This window comes from Mastigoproctus giganteus, chromosome 4 (assembly GCF_048544385.1).
Source record: "Mastigoproctus giganteus isolate SK-2022 chromosome 4, ASM4854438v1, whole genome shotgun sequence".
In the NCBI taxonomy this organism is placed as follows: Eukaryota; Metazoa; Arthropoda; class Arachnida; order Uropygi; family Thelyphonidae; genus Mastigoproctus; species Mastigoproctus giganteus.
The window spans coordinates 9,671,843-9,692,638 of record NC_143578.1 but is presented as its reverse complement, the minus strand read 5'-3'; the positions used below and the strand labels follow the sequence as shown (position 1 = coordinate 9,692,638).

Below are 20,796 nucleotides of genomic sequence, written 5' to 3'. Positions count from 1 at the left end.
TGATGTGCTATTAATAAATTTCATGAAAGACACCACATAAACTAAGTTTGATTAAGATTCACACTTTTCACTATATTTACTGAAACTGTAAAAACAGTTCTTCAGCAAATGGAAAATGTCAACGTTAATTAATCAATTAGTGATATACTGCTTTCATGAAAATTTTGTCTAACACCGAATTATAATTTACTTTATGGTCACAAAAGGGATTACTTGTTTCATTTGGCAATGGCCTTAGTCATCCCCTCTTCTTGGCTTATGAGTGAAAATACAGATGCCTCTGACTTCACAGATCAAAGATGGATTCATTATCAAGAAGAAATCTGTAATATGCAAATAACTGGCATGGCAAAAAATGATATATAATTATCAATTAGCTGTAAGCCAATATATAAACTCCAAATTCCAAACCAGAGTGATATAAACAAAATTTAATCAGGGGAAAAAATGGTATGTTAAAATTCAATAACATAAGAAATATATATGAAATGGCCAAATGCTAATACAGAAAGATGAATCTAATTCTTGAAGAAATTCTGTCAACTGTCACTGCATCTTGGAAATGGAGGAAACATTCTAGAGAAAGAAAAATATAGGCACATTATTTCCCTTGAAAATGATAAATGTGTGTTAACATAAAGAAATTAAAATTGATCTACTTCTTTTTTGTCCCAGTAAGAAAAAAAATGACTCACAGCCTACATAAACATTTTATTGACCAAAGATTGTTTTAACCCAACTAATTCGTACAGTCAATTTTCAATTTGATAAATAATATAGTGAACAAATTTCAGTTCATTATAAATGAACATAAATATTTAAATCTGTCATTCTGAAAGTAACAATAACTGATAATGTATTTTTGATGTATAGAATACACACACATGATATGCAAAATTGGTGCATATAAGGAAGGTGTGAATAAAAGAATTCTACGCTGAATTATTACAGAAGGATAAGCCAACAAAGTAGCAGTATACACTGTTACTTTGTATATATGATCAGTATTTGTTTATGCTTAGTCATTTTCATTAGAGAAATATTTTGTTTATATTGCATTGTTAACTATATAATATCGGCGTAGATACACCATAGTTTCGCCATAAATTTGAACTACGTATGTAGTGTAAAGGCATCGTTTTAATTGTATCTCATATTGTGGGTGCCTTCACAATGAGATAGCTGGTATTGCACTACTTCAAATAAATAACACTTCTCTAGTAGAGAAGACTACTGTTATTTATTTTCAGTGCATACCACCACCCAGACGATCGTTTTGAAGCTAGTTGGCTTCATCATCAGTGAGTGGGTAGGTACCCTGGTAATACAACATGCCATCACAGTTGCAAAGTTATTTCCACAATATGAGAGATGCCAAATGGTGTATAAATAATAATGTATTAGAAGATTAAATGCATAATTTCTTATGGGTAGGTAATTAACTATATAATATCAGTGTAGATACACCATAGTTTACCCATAAATTTGAACTACGTATGTAGTGTAAATGCATCATTTTAATTGTATCTCATATTGTAGGTGCCTTCACAACAAGATAGCTGGTATTGCACTACTTCAAATAAATAATGCTTCTCTAGTAGAGAAGACTACTGTTATTTATTTTCAGTAGATACCACCACCCAAATGATTGTTTCGAAGCTAGTTGGCTTCATCATCAGTGTGCGTTTCATCTTCTAATATCTCATTGTGAAGGCACCCACAATATGAGATACAATTAAAATGATGCCTTTACACTACATGCGTAGTTTAAATTTATGTGTAAACTATGGTGTATCTACACCGATATTATATAGTTAATTACCTAAACCCATAAGAAATTATGCCTTGTGCATTTTGTCTTCTAATTGCATTGTTAAGAGGAAAATAAAAAAATAAAACAAAAATACATATTCCGAAGTCATAAAATGGACAAAATTTTGTGCAACTATTCCCCTCTCCCATAACATAACATTTTATCTGCCATCCCACTTCCTTACTCTGAACAGTATAATATCAAGGCAAAAGTACCCTATAACTAATCATAAAATTATATTCCATAGCTTTCAAAAGAAAGTGTATGCATCAAGGCCCTAATCAATTTAGGAAAAGTACTTTACATGAAGTAATCCCATTCCATAAACTTTAAGCTATTCTAAATTACATACACAACTTGATTATAAACAACTTCCATCACTAACCTGTTAATTATTCCCACTGAGGCAATATTTTAGATTACCCTATTAAAGGGGTGACTGTTTACAAATTGTACAATGTACAAGACTTTCACCATACACAGGAAACTGAATACACTCTGATATGCCCTTTAACAGACTACTAATGTGGCAAACACAATGTCAATCAAATCAGAAGCACAATTCTCAACTAAATGAGCATTCAGGAACCACTGGTTGGGAGGCTAACAGTAAGCAATGCAGCTTTCCACAGCATCACTGATACCACAACCCCCACATACTTTCCACAATTCACTTAAGCGTGGAGGATATTCAGATAAAGCCCAGATGATTTGGTATGGGAAAAAAGGGATAAGATAACTAACTCCTCCAAACATATTAGGTTCTCTCAAGTGAGTACCCAACAAGACCAGCTTCTGAATGTCTCTTATTTCTGACCTTCTGGTCTCAGCACTCTGAAAGCAGAGTAAAACATGACAAATTTGCTTTCCAAACAACTATCCTGCACAGTCAGACAGCTTACCTAACCAATGGCTATTAGGCATTTGAAAGTCAGCTAGAATAGCTAACCAGAAGTGTGTGCACACATCTTCAACCAATCAGAAACTCTGGGGGGGGGGGGTCAAAGTTCTGTGTGAATACCAGGTCATCCCACAAGGTTCCAACCAAAATCAGATAGTCAAGAGTCTCCAGAAACTTGCAGAGCTCTGCACAAATCTAAGGTAGGATCACCGCATAACAACAACTAGCAGGAGCACAGCTAAGACACACTTCCTAACAATTTTCACATGTTATCCAGCCAGATTCACAGGACAAGTGACAACTTGCGAGACTTCTGCTGTACTGGTCAAACACACACACACACACACACACACACACACACACACACACACACACACACACACACACACACACACACACACACACACACACACATATATATATATGAGTTATATAGTATGTTGATAATCATCATTATACAGAATTTATGGGCTAGTGTCATTGCAGTGACAACAGATACACAATGTCCATAATGTAATACATATATATACACCGCATTATTATGTTAAATATATGTATTAGTTTATGGGAAAGATTATCGTAAAAGCCATATCTAGATAAATCTATGGAGAATGCATAGATAAAATATATTACATAAACAAAAACTTATCACTGTATACCTACAATTTGGGTGACTTCTTCCAAAGTCAACCACCCAAATTGAAAAACAACAACAATAAGAGGTTCTCTGTTCCTGTAATGATCGATATGCACTATGGCAAAATCAATTGAAGTTATATAACAAATAATTGAATTTAGGATTATAAAAAAATATAATAGAAATTAAGAAATTTTGAATTTATATAATGCTATTTTGGTTTTTTTAGGAGCATTAGCAACTAAAGCCACATTGCTCCGGGATATGCGGTAGTCATTCCTTGACCTTTCCGCATCCTCCGTATTTGGTGGTGACGGGCTCGAACCCCGGTCTAATCAAGAAGCGTGTGCTATGCAGTGCTGCTCCTTCCCACCTGGCTACGGAGGCGCCGATTATATAATGCATAGTTGGGCTGGAGAGAGTTTCAAAGAAAGTCAGAGTTCCAAGTGATTAGTAGAGTTGGGTGAACAATAGAGCAACAGATGAATCTGACAAATGGGAGGAGAGATTTTGAGTTAGTTTTTTTTTCTTTTTAGTTCTTTTTGATCACAAAAGATCAAAAAGAGAAGCATCCAAATTGCTAAGTCTCTGACAGGGAATATCAGAGCAGACATGCACAACCTTTGAAGCAAAAGGAATTGTACAGTGAACAATAAGGACAACTGATAATTGGGAATCTGTCAGAAAGAGTAAGTGGGGCTCAGCAGACAGCATAAATGATCACTAAGACTGGAACCGAGATGACATATTTACGAAATAAACAAGGAAATGTTTGGTACGTTTAGATCTTTTTTTGCAGATAAGTTTGTTCTGTTAGTTTGGCTATTTTGGATTATTCAGTATAGTAAAAGCAAGTGAAGGGAACATGTTATGAGGTAATGAAATTTCTGAATATGGGGTACACACATTAAGAATATACCAAACTCATAATGTAGCCTCAACAATCCCCCCCCCCACTACACACTCAGAATGCTTCCATCTCTGGCAAAGTAGAGGCAGTGAGGTTATATACCAGATGATTTGGATGCTTCCTAGAGAGTTACTAATAAGGTTCAGTCCGGTAGACTATCCAGCACCGGCCTGCAAACATCATTTTATATAAATAATTAATGGTAATTTACACGAATTAGGTAAAATATAAAGCTTCAAGTTAACGATAATTATTTCATAAAGCAGATAACTGACTTGTACAGTCTATACAACAAAAAAACCTCATAACTATTAAAGATAACCCATTTTCTTTATCATTCTACATGTGCAGTGTTGAGACTGGTTCAAGGACATCATTTTTTTTTCCCACAAGCCACCTATATATGGCTGTTTGAATTTGCTTTGACATAATGATGGTAAACTACCAGTAATTAGGGAGGATATGCGAGATACATTTGTAGCTGCTGAAATCATTATGCATTATTGTTTGTGTCCTAATAATGCAAATGATATTGTAAAACTGATAAGAACCAACAATTCAATATATTATAGGGTTTGCAGTTAGTTTCAACAAATGGCAGTATAGTCATCATTAATCCTTAAAAAAAAAAAAAAAAAAAAAGTTTTATAAAGAAATGTTTATAAAAACATATTACAAAATCCATAATTAATATCAAAATCAGTATGAAATCCCTAGTCAATAATCAGGCTACAAAATCAATATTCTGAAGTACTTGACCAATGCATTTCATGCCTACATACCATCATAAGGAATGTTGACTGCATACTTGGTTTATTAAAAAAAAAAAGTTCTTGTTCATACTCCAGCATGAACACTAGTTCAGAGGAGTTTACATTATTTTGACAATGAATACAAGCATTTTAACCATATTTAGCAGTCATGCGGCTTGAACCACAGCCCACTCAATGCATGTGTACTTCTGTACCCTTGTGACTGACTACTCAGCTATGTTGGGCCCGTCTTTGGTCACATAAAAAGTATGAGTCCAAACTAATCTAAGTTAAGAACCTACAACAATGCATAATATTGATGTTCTTTGGTGCATTGCAAGAAAGAAGGCAACACATTGGCCCAAAAAAAAAAATGCTGCAACTAAGCTCAGACGCAACTAAGCTTATAGCTCAGACGCAGCATGGTTTTGTTAAGGGCAGGTCTTGCCTGACCAATTTGATTGGATACTATGATATAGTCACAAAAGAACTGGATGCAGGGAATAACTTGGATATTATATATTTGGATCTTAGAAAGGCTTTTGATACTGTTGCACATGGAAGACTGCTGCACAAATTGGAGCAGTGTGGCATTGGAGGCAAATTGCTGCTATGGATAAGGGGATGGTTGAGTGGCAGAAGACAGAGAGTGGTAATCAATGGACACTGCTCAACGTGGACTAATGTTATTAGTGGAGTTCCTCAGGGTTCAGTGTTGGGTCCGTTGTTGTTTTCGGTGTTTATGAATGATATTGATGATGGGATATCAAGTTTAATGTCCAAGTTTGCAGATGATACAAAGGTTGGCAGGGTTGTTAAGGACGCTACTGACGCTATGCTGCTGCAACAGGATCTGGAAAGGTTGAACAGATGGGCTGAGAGGTGGCAAATGAAGTTTAACATTAACAAATGTAAAGTACTACATATGGGTAACAGTAACCCCAGAGCAACGTATCAACTCTGCGGTACTACACTGACAGTGGTGGAGAATGAAAAGGACCTGGGGTAATTGTGCAGGCAGATATGAAGTTCTCTGAGCAGTGCAGACGAGCTGCAAGAGTAGCTCATGGTGTCTTGTCAATGATATACAGGAATTTTTCTAGCAGGGTGATTATTCCCTTGTATAAGGCAATGGTTAGGCCACATCTTGAGTACTGTATACAGGTCTGGAGGCCTCATTTCAAGAAGGATGTAGAGCTGCTGGAACGGGTACAGAGAAGGGCAACAAGATTAGTGAATGGAATAAAGGGTTGCTCTTACGAAGAAAGGCTTAAGTTTTGCAAATTACAGAGTCTGGAGACTAGGCACCGGCGAGGTGATCTGATAGAGGTGTATAAGGCTTTGAATGGTTTGAGCATGCTCAATGCCAATGGGATTCTTCATCTTGCTCAGAATAATCACCTCAGAGGGCATAAATTCAAACTGAGGAAGGACGGATGTCGGATAGATGTGCGGAAATTTGCCTTTGGCCAGCGGGTGGTTGGTTGGTGGAACCGACTTCCATCACTTGTTGTTGAAGTTGATAGCCTAAACAAATTTAAAGCTCAACTGGACAGGTATTTCGAACGAACGGAGGGGTGAAATGGGAGTGGTGTGTGTTTTTTTTTTTTTTTTTTGGCTGATGCTGAATAAGCTTGCTTTCTTGCATCATATGCCTCTACTAATGCTAATGAAACCCGTAATAATGCAGTATCAAAACACCGCTACTCTAGACCTCAGGATGATCCATATATCGCATTTATCAGATTTCCTTCCAAAATTGGCTAATAACCCATTTGTACCTGTGATCCCAAACTTACATTATCTGGTTTAACAATAATAAATTAAGTCAATGAAAAGTTGTTTGTTCAATCACTCTCTAGAAATATTTTCCAACCACTGGTCTACACCTTCTTTCTGGTGATCCATGGAACTGGAAAAATTTTAAATTGCCACTCCACAAGCCTAAATTTCTTTGCTTTAGGATATATCAAACACATGATGAACATTCTCAATGAATGGGAAAAAAATTAAGATGCCTTGCTAATTTATTTTTAAAAATAATTAAGTTTCAAAATACAAATTAAGTAAATATCACCAAATCAAATAAATGAAATAACTTGGCATTATTTGAAATATATCTATCATTAAACATTTGGTCATTTAGAAAAAACTATAAATATATAGCTATTAGAAACTATACAAAAAGGACCACAACAAGGGACCAAATAGCTCATACACTGCACCATAAAATAACCTTTTAAAGATAAAGATTCAATAAACAATCAACAAATCTAGATATGATTATATGCTGCTTTTTTGTAAAATAAGAAATCCCAATTTAACAGTCTGTGTACTTTTTTTTAATCTATACACAAAATATGAAAAACAAGACCCAAAGAAAATTTCAATTGTGGTAGCAATTTCAAAATAAAAGAAATCCTAATACATACAAATAATTTGTCTGAAGTTAGTTATCTTCAGTAAATTTCTACAAAAAAAGAGCAAAATTGATTTTTCATTCACATAAAATATCACCTGCATATATAAGCAATAAAAATTCTAACCTTATCATTTAATAGCAAACTACATGGGGTGCCAAATTAAATCCAAGAACAGCCCATCTTTTAAAGGAGATTACAAAATAGTAATTGTTATATGTAATGAAATTCTATGCCTTTACTCAAACCTGAACTCTGAATGTATTCCAGCAACGTACCACAAAGCAAAATGTAGATTTAGATGAAAAATCACAAAAGGTAAGATAAAGGATAAAGTTCAATTAAAAAAAAACAAAAAAAAAAAAAAAATTCAAGGCTCAAAATGGATGAGAAAGCAGTTCCACTTCATCATACGTACTGGTAATATCACATATATACACACTAACTCCTCTGTTCCTGAAGAGCATTCCACTCCATAAAATTTTCAATTTCAAGGCCTGCATAGTTCCATAACAGTTGAGATTTGGACAAATGTTTGTATGAGTTTCTCTTTTCTTATTTCAAATGCTAGAACAGTGTTTCCCAAACTTTTTTTAGTCACAGAACACTTTTCATCTCAACATATTCTTGGAACACAAGTTTAGCGGGAACCAAAGAACTGTTTGCTAATATTTTATTACATACGACACACCGTGCATCAGTAGCATCTTTATTTCCAACACATGTAAGCTTAGTTAGTTAGTTATTTGGTTTTTAGGAGCATTAGCAACTAAGGCCATATTGCTCCGGGATATGGGTGGTCATTCCCCTGACCTTTCCGCATCCTCCGTATTTGGTGGCGACGGGCTTGAACCCCGGTGGCTACGGAGGTGCCTACACACGTAAGCCAAAATTCAAATAACTGTCATTATAATTTCGTTTTGGTCTTTTATTAGTTGGTTCCTGTTTTTTCACTTCAGATTTTTGGGAAACAAAAGGCTGCGATTGTTCATTCTCACTTTGAAGTGTGACAATATTGTGTTCGTTTTCATCGCCCACAGTTGCACTACTAGAAGTACTTTGCTTCTCATTTTTTAACAACCAATCCACGATCACATATTTTAATAATAATATTTTGAAATACTAATAATTATATAAAAAAAAAAATTTTATACAAGGAAGTGAGTTTAGTTATGATATTGGTTCACTTTCTCCTCTCATTCAACCCGTGTATTCCAGGTTAAATCGCATATGAATGGCATACTAGATCACCACATTGCTACTTTTTTGTAGGTGTCATTATTCTACGCACACTTCGCTATGCAAAGCCTGCCAAAATAAAGTGTTCTGTGGTCTATTTGATTATTAGTCTATGCCAGTATATTAATAACTGAAAAAAAATTGTTAAATATTATAATGATACAAAAGTGGCATATGCTACAAATATGCAAAATTTATTTATTTTATTATTTTTTTTTTAATTATTGATTTTTTGCTGAATACTTGTTCACATCTCACGGAACACTAGTGTTCCACGAAACACAGTTTGAGAAACGCTGTGCTAGAATATGTCCCAGAATATTTTACACATACTTTTGAAAACCCTGTATACTGCATACCTGTAGTGACCATTCATCCTGATGTCCACTTCAATTAACAAAGCTTTGAATGTGAAAAACCATGAAGTCATACACAATATTACTTTAAAATTGTGCACAAACTGTATAAATTATTAGTAAGAACAAGCGTAACTGCTGTGTTGTATGTGGGGAGGGGGAAATGTTTTGAAAAGAAAGGTCATTAAATATAAAACGTGTGATGTATCCCTGGTAGTTGAAAAATATATTACATTACCTATGCATAAATCTCAAAAATCCATAAAACACAATCATTTTTAAATATGAAGACCCTTTTAGATTAGTTTATTTTAAAGTTTTAGGTATGTACTACATAAAGCATTACATTTTTTTACATTTATAAAAATAACAGATAAGGGACTCCTTTCATGGCTTGGGCCCATTGGTCGTTATCAACAAAACCATGAATACTGTGCAATACCAGGACAACCATGCACTTCCAACATTATGGCAATATTTCAGAGAAGGCTATTTGCCATTGTATCTGCTAGACAACATGCCATGCCATACTGCTCAGATCATAACAGAGTGGTTTGAGGACATGGGTGTGGAAAAGTTGGATTGGCCAGCCCAGAATGCTGATCTGAACCCTATCGAGCATCTTTGGGATGTACTCGATGGTCCAAGGCCGAACTGGTGGCTGTGTCAAAGGCCGAGTGGAGTAACATATCACTTGACATTTATAAAAAGCTGGTTGAGAGTATGCCGCGAAGATTGAAGGCCGTCATAAAAGCAAAAGGTTTCAGCACAAAATATTAAATGACACAAAAGCTCTTTTTTTTTTTTTTATCTAAAGTCAGGTGTCTGGATATTAATGGTAGGGCAGTGTGTGTATGTGTATATATATGTTATATGATAGTTATTATTATAATATAATTACAAATAAAATTACAATTCATAATAGAAATTATACATACATATATAATAATTTTATTCTTTATATAGCTACTAAATAAAGATCAATTATAAATCATCACAAAATTAAAAAGATATGGTACGATGGATACCATACACCTTTTTATAATGAAATAAATATATAAATAAAAAAAAATAAAATAAAAAGTTTCAGTAACTTAAACCCAAATGACACGGAACCCCTAAAATGTTGTTGCGGCACCCTGGTTGAAAACTACTGTGATATGGGATCAGAAATTATGTGAGAACAGATGAGTTGCAATATAGGCAGGTTATATGGTGTTGACTAACAATGTGTACCTGAAGGCACAATTTAGTACCAACATATTTGCCAATGTTTAAACTAATGTTAAAACGTAAAATACCTAAAATTAATAATATTACTAAATATATAAATTAAAATACTATCATTCCTCTGCTTTGAGGTGGTAGTTTTGAGGAAAGAAATAATCAAAAAATTAAATGCCTCGTACATATGTGTCCTGCTTCTTTGTCTGAATAACAGTTTTACCAATTATATAAAATCTTAGTGCTTTGGTTAACAAAATCAATTTTTTTTTTAAATAAGGTACTACATTATTAAGATTAATTCACTTATATATATATATATATATATATATATAAAGAGAGAGAGAGAGAGAGAGAGAGAGACTTCATCTTTTACTAGTTATCAGAATTGCACTTTCTTGAAAATAAAAAAAAAAAAAATTATTTTAAAGATGTAACTGATAATTCCTGATACTATATAGTAACTAAAATTTTCACTAATTCTCTAGTATTTAACAGCCATACGGGATTTAAATATTTACTAGATATGGTAGAACTCTTAAAAACTCATTCTTCCTTTTTATTTCTTCATCTAAAAATAAAATTTTTGGGTATCACACAGAAAAAGTGAATTCGCTTCATTCAGTTTGATAAAAATTCATGCCCACATATTATCAAGCATAATTAATGCCTTCAAATTCTGGGTTAAAGGCATTCAAATTCACTAGAAAAGATGGAACATTTCCATATCAGGAATAAGTTTTACCAACTGAAGGCACAATTTCTATGTGAGATACAGATCAATACGTTTAACCTATATTCTCAAAGGCAAATAGCATGAGACGCCACAATAATCAGCTACGGAATCTCGCACTGCCTCACTATTTTGAAGGGTTAATGCTCTTTATATAAAGATTATATTTGCATGAAGATGTTTATCTGCATGCAAACCAGCTGTGTTTATCCCTAGTAAGTTTTCGGAATATAAAAAGCCAGTTTCACTATAATAATCGTGATTTCATGGCAAATGTGAAACACTGTCTGACTTGAAAACAGAAGTTATTTCACGTTACTCATTTTGAACACTGCAAGACTGCAAACTATGGAGATTACATTCATATGCAATAAATTCTTTTAAATAAGCATTTGTTACCTAAATGATTGTACAGACCGATTTTCACATCCTCAATCTATATATAAGCACACAACACAACTGAGTCTTTCAATTAAATTATATTTTCGTCAACAATAGCATAAATAACTGAAAAATAAAATAAAATATTATAATTTAAGCAAAAGTGGTTATTTAAAACATTAAGATATTATAATTTATATCATTTGTAATGCAGTTGCATGTAAAGACATATATAATGCAACCATATTACCCCATCTTTGTATATGCTTAAAACAACATCTGCAAATAGATATTTCTCGCCAACCTTCCCATAATCAAATATATACATATAATAGATGATTTAAAAGTAATTATGTTTGGCATTTACAACCCAACTGGATGCAACTGCTAGGCTAACAACCTTTGAACAGATGATTACTCAAAAACTAGTTAAACTTATCTTTAAAAAACTTGATATTCTGAAGGAAATTAAACAATGAATATCACAACAGAAGCAGACCCACTTTATATAAACCACAGTGCTGGCATATTAGCTACCAAAAACTGTTACAATGAAGCTAACTTCTCCGACAACCCTGAAGCTATACTGGAGTATTAAAAATGGTCATTTGAATGGGGAGGTCACTTTCTTTAGGTAAACTGGAATAAGAAGGAATGTTTTAGTAAGCTGATCACAGCTCATTGCACCAATTTTTTTTATTTATTGCAGTTGATTTAAAATCAGCTGAAATAAATAAAAAAAAAAAAAAAAAAAAAAAAAAAAGCAGGGGTAAAAGTTCCTTCACACTCTCTCTTTGCAGATTTCTTTGGATTTATTCATCCCATAAACACATACAGGGTGTCTCAAAAATATTGTTACAAACGTTTAGGAGAGATAGATAACATCTAAAGGAATGTGAATCGCATAGGAACCCATAACCGGAAACATCTGTAGACGGCACTGTTCATCAGTTCACGAGAGGGAAAATTTCTGGTTTACTCATTCAAGCAGTAGTCGCTGCATGAACAGCATGCATCGATATATGAACTGCGAGCTGGCAGACATGCACCTAGTGTATGGATTAGCAGAGGGCAATGCACGAGCCGCTCAATGAATTTATGGGGAACGCTTCCCAGACAGACATATACCGGACCACCATTCATTTGTGCATGTGCATCAAAATTTGTGTGATTATGGGTCATTTAGAGGTAACAGGAGTAGTGCGAGCAGACCACGTTCGACGCGAACTCCCATCATGGAAGAAAGCGTGTTCAATGCCATCCAGAATAATCCTACTACCAGCACACGTGCCGTTGCCTCTGCCTTAGGAGTGTCTCGTTGCAGTGTACAGCATGTCTGGCATGGCAATTCCTTACACCCCTTTCATCTCCAAAGGGTTCAGTTACTGCTCCCCCAAGATCATCCTGCACATGTGGCTTTTGCGCAGTGGTTTCTCCAAGAAAGTGTTCAAGACTTGAATTTTCCAGCCTATGTTTTATTCACGGATGAGGCTTATTCAATCAGCACAATTCTCGTGTGTGGGCTCATGACAACCCACACGGTGTGCGCCCCCCATGTGGCACAACATCGCTTCGCAATAAAGGTGTGGGCAGGTATGGTCGGCGACTGCTTAGTCGGCCATACCTGTTACCATCCCGCAAGAACTCTGCTAAATATTAGACCTTTCTTGAACAAGTTCTACCAGGGTTACTTCACGATGTTCCAGCAAATGTGAGACGCAACATTTGGTTTCAACATGATGGGGCAACTGCCCATTATGGAAGGTGTGTTCATGACCATTTGAACAGGCGTTTTGGGCATTGATGGATTGGCTGTGGTGCCTGGCCCCCACATTCACCTGATTTCTTTCTGTGGGGGGACCCTCAAATCTATTGTGTATGAATCGCCTGTGGAGATGGAAATGGATCTCGTGGCGAGACTCGTCTGCGCTGCTGCTGCTACTGTCAAAGAAACTCCAGGTGTGTTTGACCGTGTCCGCCAATCCATGCTGCGTCGGTTTCACATGCATCGCGTCTCATGGTGAAACCTTCGAGCATCTGTTGTAACATCATGAAATGCATCCATCTCATACTCCGTTGTTAATATTATGTCAAATAAATGTTTGCCACTAATTACTGTCTTGTGTCATTTCTGCTTCTTCTGCCTCTGCTATTACTTTCCTGTGATGCTTCCGGTTATGGGTTCCTATGCGATTCACATTCCTTTAGATGTTACCTACCTCCCCTAAACGTTTGTACCAATATTTTTGAGACACCCTGTATATAGAGATGACTGAAACGCTGTTACAATCCTTGTGATCAATAGCGTTGTGGTATGCTAATCTCAAGAAAAAATATATATAAATAGCTTTAAGAGGGAATCCCATTACTTTGATCACATATGATTTTTTTTTTATTTCACTTCGGACAAATTTGTTTAGGGGTTTACTTGGCATAACAACTACTCTGATCGTATTAGACTTCTTCGTATGATATGCAGTTCAAAGCCAATTCATGAAGCAATAAGGCAGAAACAGAATTTGGGTGCTCCAAATCTGAATTGCTTCTATCACTGAAAATGGTTGCTAAAAGTTAACACAGAAACAGAGCTTGAAATAGACTGGAGCCCAGAATGTTTTCCTGCTCATCACACATTGTATAAAGTCACGTACGTATATAATTATTAAAATATATTTTATTAAGAGCCATTCTTTTATAAAATCTTCCATCTTGACCTCACAGAGAATCTAAACTTCCACAGAACTGGTGGTATTTCTTTCCCCTATCAAATCTAAACATCCACTCTGCAAGCAGAACAATAAAACTTGAGCATTCACATGGAAGCATCCTCCTCTATTCATTAACATATATCCTGATTTAGAAGATGTATTGCCACATGTGAGAAAAAAGGTTTCCCCGCACATCTTTATCACACACTTTACCAATGAATAGCTTCTGAAATTTCATGCTCAGTGTCGGTGCACCAGCATTTTTCTTAGATAAAATAGAGTATAAATAGCATTAGTATTTATTCATAAAGCTACATTTGAATATATTTTTTAATCCTATTGTGGTACCATTTTTTGTATTTCTCTGATTTGATCTTAAGAATAAAATCCTCCAAAGATTAACTAGCAAATGCCATTTTATATATATAATGGACTTATTACATGATATCATCCACATACTACTGCCAGTATGCCCCATTCAAGTGGACTGCAAAGCATCATCAGACCATATCAACAGCCACACAATGTGTGGCTATTGATATGGTCTGATGATGCTTTGTAACAGTCATACTAGCAAATCCCACAACAGTGTTGTGGGATTTTTAAAATTGAGCAAAAATAACTACCGCAATTTTGCAAACATAAGTGTCCAGACCCTTTTTCCTAACAAAATGATTCACGATTCCTTCTATCACTTGTAACTGCAATCACTTCCGGTGAAATTCATGTCTTCTCAAAATTGTTAACATTTCTATGAAGGTTGGTAATACTAAAGATATAAAATTATAATAAACCTTAAAAAATCTTCATATGCATGAATCAAAATCTCCAGATAGTCTATTAAATTTATCAATAAGATTTGGTCAGTATATGGTAAGGTTAAAAAAGAAAAATGGATGTTATGACTTCAAAATGTTTGTGTTAAAATATATTTTTGCCTGATAGTTCCCTGAACTTTAAAAATTTTATACTTCACTGAATTTTAATTTCTATGGGTATTTTGTGTTTTTTTTTAAATAAATTTATATTTATTTAAAAATAAAAAAGTATATTCAAAAAGAAAGAAATGTCACTATTTGCAATTAACAACTCTTCAAATTTTATAAGAAAAAACTTTAATTACTTGGACAATGTCAAACCATCATCATCATCAGAAAACATCATATTGAGAAATATGGTTCAGAAATTATATTATTTTAATGGGATAAAACAAAGTTCTTCCTGTTTGTGATATGAAATAATTATTCAACTTTAACATTATTTCTAAACTAATATTCATTCACAAAATTTGAAATAAAATTATTTCAGTTAGCTTTTTTATAAAGCACAGTGAAACAGAGCCATTCACATGCAAATTCAAAATTAAGTTGAATTAAGTGATATCAAGACAAGTCATGTTCACATTATAAGGTTTTAAATCAAAACTATTTTAATATAAATAATCTGAGTTCCTTAAAACTGTATACAATAAATATTTAATATTTCTCAATATTCATATTTTAAATAAAAAACAGTCATCTAATTAATATTGTCCTGAAATTTATTTGTTTAACAAATAATTTCCACCATCCTAGCTGATCAGAGCTATACAATCTGAAAAACTTATATTTACAAATGCTTTTCAGAATAATTGTGCAAATAATGAAATGACATTATTTTCATAAATCAAATGCAAAACTTTTGTTTAAAGGGTCCAATACAACTATACAGTAATGTTTTGTACATATTAACTTTTATATATATATATATATATATGTATATACGTGTGTGTACATATATAATATATATATATGTGTGTGTGTATGAATGTTATGTATATAATATACAGTTCTTAAAAGTTCTAATTCAGTCTGAAATGGCATTATATTGTCTTTAAGTTCATATCACAGGCCTTAAAATTTTCATAATATACAGTTTATCCTACATCATGAGTAAGCTTTCCGACTTCTTGTTTTGTTTTTCTTTTTCCTGCTATGGTGTTTTTTGGATAAATGACTCCCTCTAATCTTGCTATTCTTACTTCTTTTATGTTTATGAACTGGAGGAGAATAACTAGAAGACCTGCTATGACTTTGGCCTTTTTGACTTCGAGAAGAGCCACTGCTGGACCTGCTGTGACTCCTCCTGTATCTTCTAGGAGATGGGCTATGGCTACGAGATCTTTTCTTATAGGAATGCATTTTATACTTTTTATAAGCTATATGTGATGAATATAATTCTAGTTCTCTATGGTTTCTAGAATGAGACCTCATCTTATACTTTGAGGATGAGGATGAACTTGCACCCGAACTGTCTGAAGAATATAACTTAGTCCGTTTTTCTGCTGAATGGTACACAATCTGGTCAGGAGAACTTTTTCTTTTCTTCAATTCATGCACAGCCACATCTTTAGGCTTATCACTTTGACATTTTTCAATTTCATCCTGCTTCAGTGCAGATTTAACTTTTAAATTTGGGGAAAAGTCACCATTACTCTTCAATGGAGGCATCATTCCAGATGCTTCCTTTGCCTTTCGTCTAGTTTCCTGATATGCAACTTTCAGTTCTTCAACAGACTTTTCAAGTTTTTCTGGATCAATCTTTTTTCTGGAATACAAAGATAAAATTTTGGTGCACACAGTTTCGATATCCTTTTCCCTGGAACCAAACACAAGATACCATTGGGGCTTACTAGGCAAAGGAATATTTAATAAATTGGCACTCAGATATATGCATGCACAAGCAATTGTTTCTGGATAATAACGCACAAAAACATCAGTTCTTAAACTGTCATTCATATAATTCCAAGCAGTCTGTGTCAACCTCTGATTTTTGCACTGCAGCACCTCCAACAATGTCACAATTATCTTATGGGGATGCTTCATATGTACACAAAATCCCAGCTGTTTCAAAACCTGCCTCTCTGCTTTGATTACCTGACTTTTAAGAAGTACATAGTTCTGGTCCAAGACGAGTGGTGATATCGTCTTCCCTCGTTTGACTTGTTTTATATGATGAAAAACATTAATTACGTCTCGTATCTTTCGAGGCGATTCTTCCAATTTCGATGCGAGTATTACACATGCCATAGCAACAGTTTCCATATCGTACCTTATGAAAGATTTTGAATAATAAAATCTCTGATATAACACTTGGCCTGTTGCCATAGCGACTTGGGGTAGTCGAAGAAGAACACCTGAAGTCTGTATTAATTCACATCCGTATATCCTCAAATCTGACTCGAGTTCGTTATCTATACCGTCCAAAAATGAGGGTGTCGGTGACAGTTTCTCACGTGGCAGTAAACAATGGGCTAAAGTTAATGCAACTCTTCCGTACTCTGCTTTCTTATTATATAAACCGTTTGCGACAGGCTCGACACCCGCCATATTCCCTAAGTGCTGCCTGCTCACGATGACAAAGCTGCTGAGTACTATGCAGGACAACCGGTAACAGCGATCGCAACAAAACAATTAAATATGCTAAATTAGACATACATATAGCGAGATAATTATAATCACTGGCAATAATTGCAAATATACAATAAAATGAGACTTACATATCATTAAACTTGAGTTAGCCCAATTCAGATATGGAGAACTCCGGAATATCCTGTTGGCAGCATAACTTCAAACTCCAACGAAATTCTTTGGAAATTTCAACGGTATGTACATCGAAAATGTACTCACATACTTTAAAAACACAAGACAGACTGTCTGAAACACTAAAATATCAGCTTCTTCTTTTATATATATTTTTTTGAAATTCAGCACTTAATGTCACCACACGAAGGTAGAACAAAATGGCTAATGACGTCATCACGATTCCCAGAATTCCTTCAAGAACGATACACAGCAATTTCTACTCTCAAACGTAATATTCCTCGAAGTTCTCGTTGGAACTCTCGTAAGATTTTCAGCCCTGTGGCATATCAGATGAGTAAGGTTAACATCTCATGTTATCGGGGGCAAAATGAAAGCCTTGAAGAAATGAATGCGCAAAATACATTTAATCATTCTATATTTCAGGAACAAAATTAAATAATAATTATTATTATTAAATAAAAGCAATTACGAATTTATTTATTAACAAATTAAAAATTTAATATTAATTAGATTTATGAATAAAATCCAAACTACATTATATTATCATTATCATTATTAGCCATATGGTGCAAGGAAGTCTGTGGCTTTTGCTGCACCAGGGGAAAAAAAAAAATTCTGAGTTACCCTGAGAGAGAAGGAAATCACCAAGAAAGAGAAGAATGATTATATCCAACTCAGGACCCTGGGTGTGCCAAGCCAATACTCACCAGATGTGAGCCCCTGGGGTTAATATGCTGATCATCAAGTTATAATTGCAAAATCCGAAGATGAACTACAGATAGCAGCAAATGAACTTAATAAAATAGGTAAAAAGGTACGAGATGAAAATCTCCAACTCAAAAACAAAATCAATGGGATTATGTGGAAAAAATATACAAAGAGTCAAAATTGTTATTGACGATAAAATAATAGAACAAATATCTGACTTCACCTATATGGGAAATTTAATATCAAACTAAGGGAAAGACATCCACACTAAACTACAAAAATATAATAAAATGAATGGAACGATTAAACGCCACTTCGGAAAACAAATGACAACTGAAACAAAATTACGACTGCGCGACATCACTTCAAACCAGCCCTCTTCTACAGCTGTGAGACTTGAGTCATAAATAAGAAATATGCACACAAACTAGAAGCAGCACAAATGAGATTTTTAAGACCATTATTAGGCTTTACAAGACTCGACCACCAAAGAAATTTAGATATCCTCGAGAAATTAAAAGTAGATAACATAGTAAATGACATAAAACGAAACGAACAGTATCAGGAAAAATGGATCAGCCACATAGAAAGAATGAACCCAGACCAGATCCCAAAATTAGCCTTTAACTACAAACCTACAGGCAAGAGAGAGAGAGAGAGAGAGAGAGAGAAAAAAAAGTGTAAAATGTATTCGTGTCTAGCGGCACCGGAGGTTTCCCCCAACTCCGCGTTGCTTTCATTGTAGGTGTAACAGTTCACTGTAAAGGCCAGAGATTTAAAAGTGTATGGATGTTGTAAGTGTAGTGTTGTGTATTGTTGTTCTTCTGGCAATTTAGCCGCTAGACCCCTGCTGGGGCCCAACGTTGTTCACACTTAGCCTCGTGGAGGCAGACCAGGTACCCAGTAGTTGATATTTTACTCTGGCAGGCCCTGCCACCTAGTTTCCTGAGATTTCAGTGGCTAAAAATTAAATAAAAAAATAAAATAATCGCTGAAAAAGGTTTAAGCCGAAAGAGTTTTGCGTGCGCGGTTTGAATTTGGACATATTTTAATTTTTAACATTGTGTGGACGTTCGCTGGTGTATAGACAGAGTAGGGGAGGGAGACTAAAGACTGGGGGGAAAAGCCGGAAGTATGGGGACATTAGAGTAGGTGTCCCCAAAAGCAGTGGGGCAGGCCCATGCCCCACCAGAGGTAGAGAAGCGGGGAGTGGCAGGGGGGAAACAGGAAACTGTCTTCCCCCTGCCTGGGGATTGGGAATTAAAGGTGAATAGGACTAGGGAGTCCTATTCAGACCGCCATATGGCATAATGCAAGTAGTTCCTGCATTTATGTCCAGTCCGGGCTTTTTGTCACTTGGTTTGTTTGCATATACTCATCTTCGTCGGTTAGTTCCTATGGCTGTGTCTGACTAGGTTTCTTGTCACTTTGCTATTTTCTTGATCTTTGTTGGGTCCTTTGATCCATTTATGGCCTCACTTTGGTCGGAGTTGTCTTCTTCCACGCTCATTTTGATTTCCTCTTACTCTTTGCAGTCTTGTGGGGTGGTCGATTTTCTTCGAGCATGTAATTTACTTTCATTCATTGTGGATGGCAATTTCCGTTCTTCTTCGGTCGAAGACTTCTCGTGCAAATTGGCTGAAAGCCGTGTAGTCGTCTTCTGTGTCCAAGAGATGGTGTTCTTTTTTTTTTTTTTTTGGTATGTACTGTATTTTAGTTATTAGCACGCTTCTGTGTTCCTCATAGCACTCACAGTCGTGCATTATATGATGCCATGTTTCAGGCTCACCACAAGTGCAAGTTAGCTCCTCCGTTATACCCAACATGTTCAATTTTGCCTTGAATGGACCATGGCCCGTTAGTAAGTACGTTGTATTTAACCCCGGGTTAAACCACGGGGGCGCTTTTGGATACGTCTTAGCAACCAGTGGTATGAATCTCTTCATCACTTCGCCTTTGTTTGATGCTGTCCATCTGTCCTGCCACAGCTGTAGCAGGTGAGCCACGATTCTATGCTTTTCTGCTTTGCGGTTGTTGTTGTTTGGTTCTAGGGTGAGTCCATAGATGGTAGTGGGTGTTCCCTTAGACAGGTGGTACATGAGCCTGCAGCGAGTCACCTCCAGGTCCAGTGGGAGGACTCCTGTCAAGACCTGGAGGGCGTGCGTTCTCACTGTTCTGCATGCATGAGAGATGATGAGCATAATGCTACGCTGGATTGTGTCCAAGTATCTTTTATTTACTACTGTTCCTGCTGTTTGAGGAACATACCTATAAGGCATTAACCACCTACGTGCAGGAAACATTTGCTCTTAGGCGAGCTAAGATTGCAGAACTCAGAGCCCAAGAACTAAACCGGACCGGCATGGGATAACTCTCTATTCCCCCGGAAAACGCAGACATAATCATGCAAACCCTAATAGGGTAGGATCC

At 35.3% G+C, this 20,796-nt stretch overlaps 1 protein-coding gene and 1 pseudogene across 6 annotated transcripts in view; both read right to left on the bottom strand.

Annotated features, from left to right (window-relative positions):
- GTPBP1 (GTP-binding protein 1) overlaps positions 1-17,843 on the bottom strand; it is a 270,000-nt gene extending 252,157 nt beyond the window's left edge. For 3 of the 6 annotated variants that reach the window (XM_090372556.1, XM_090372555.1, XM_090372559.1), the window contains exon 1: positions 214-400. The gene's annotated coding sequence lies outside the window, so the exon portion shown is untranslated. Of the gene's footprint in view, positions 1-213; positions 401-506; positions 577-17,612 lie in introns of those variants that run through there. The other 3 variants (XM_090372554.1, XM_090372557.1, XM_090372553.1) reach the window with 2 other exon arrangements.
- Positions 15,928-17,538, bottom strand: LOC150086381 (cyclin-L1 pseudogene; annotated as a pseudogene).
- Positions 17,844-20,796: the final 2,953 nt, after the last annotated feature.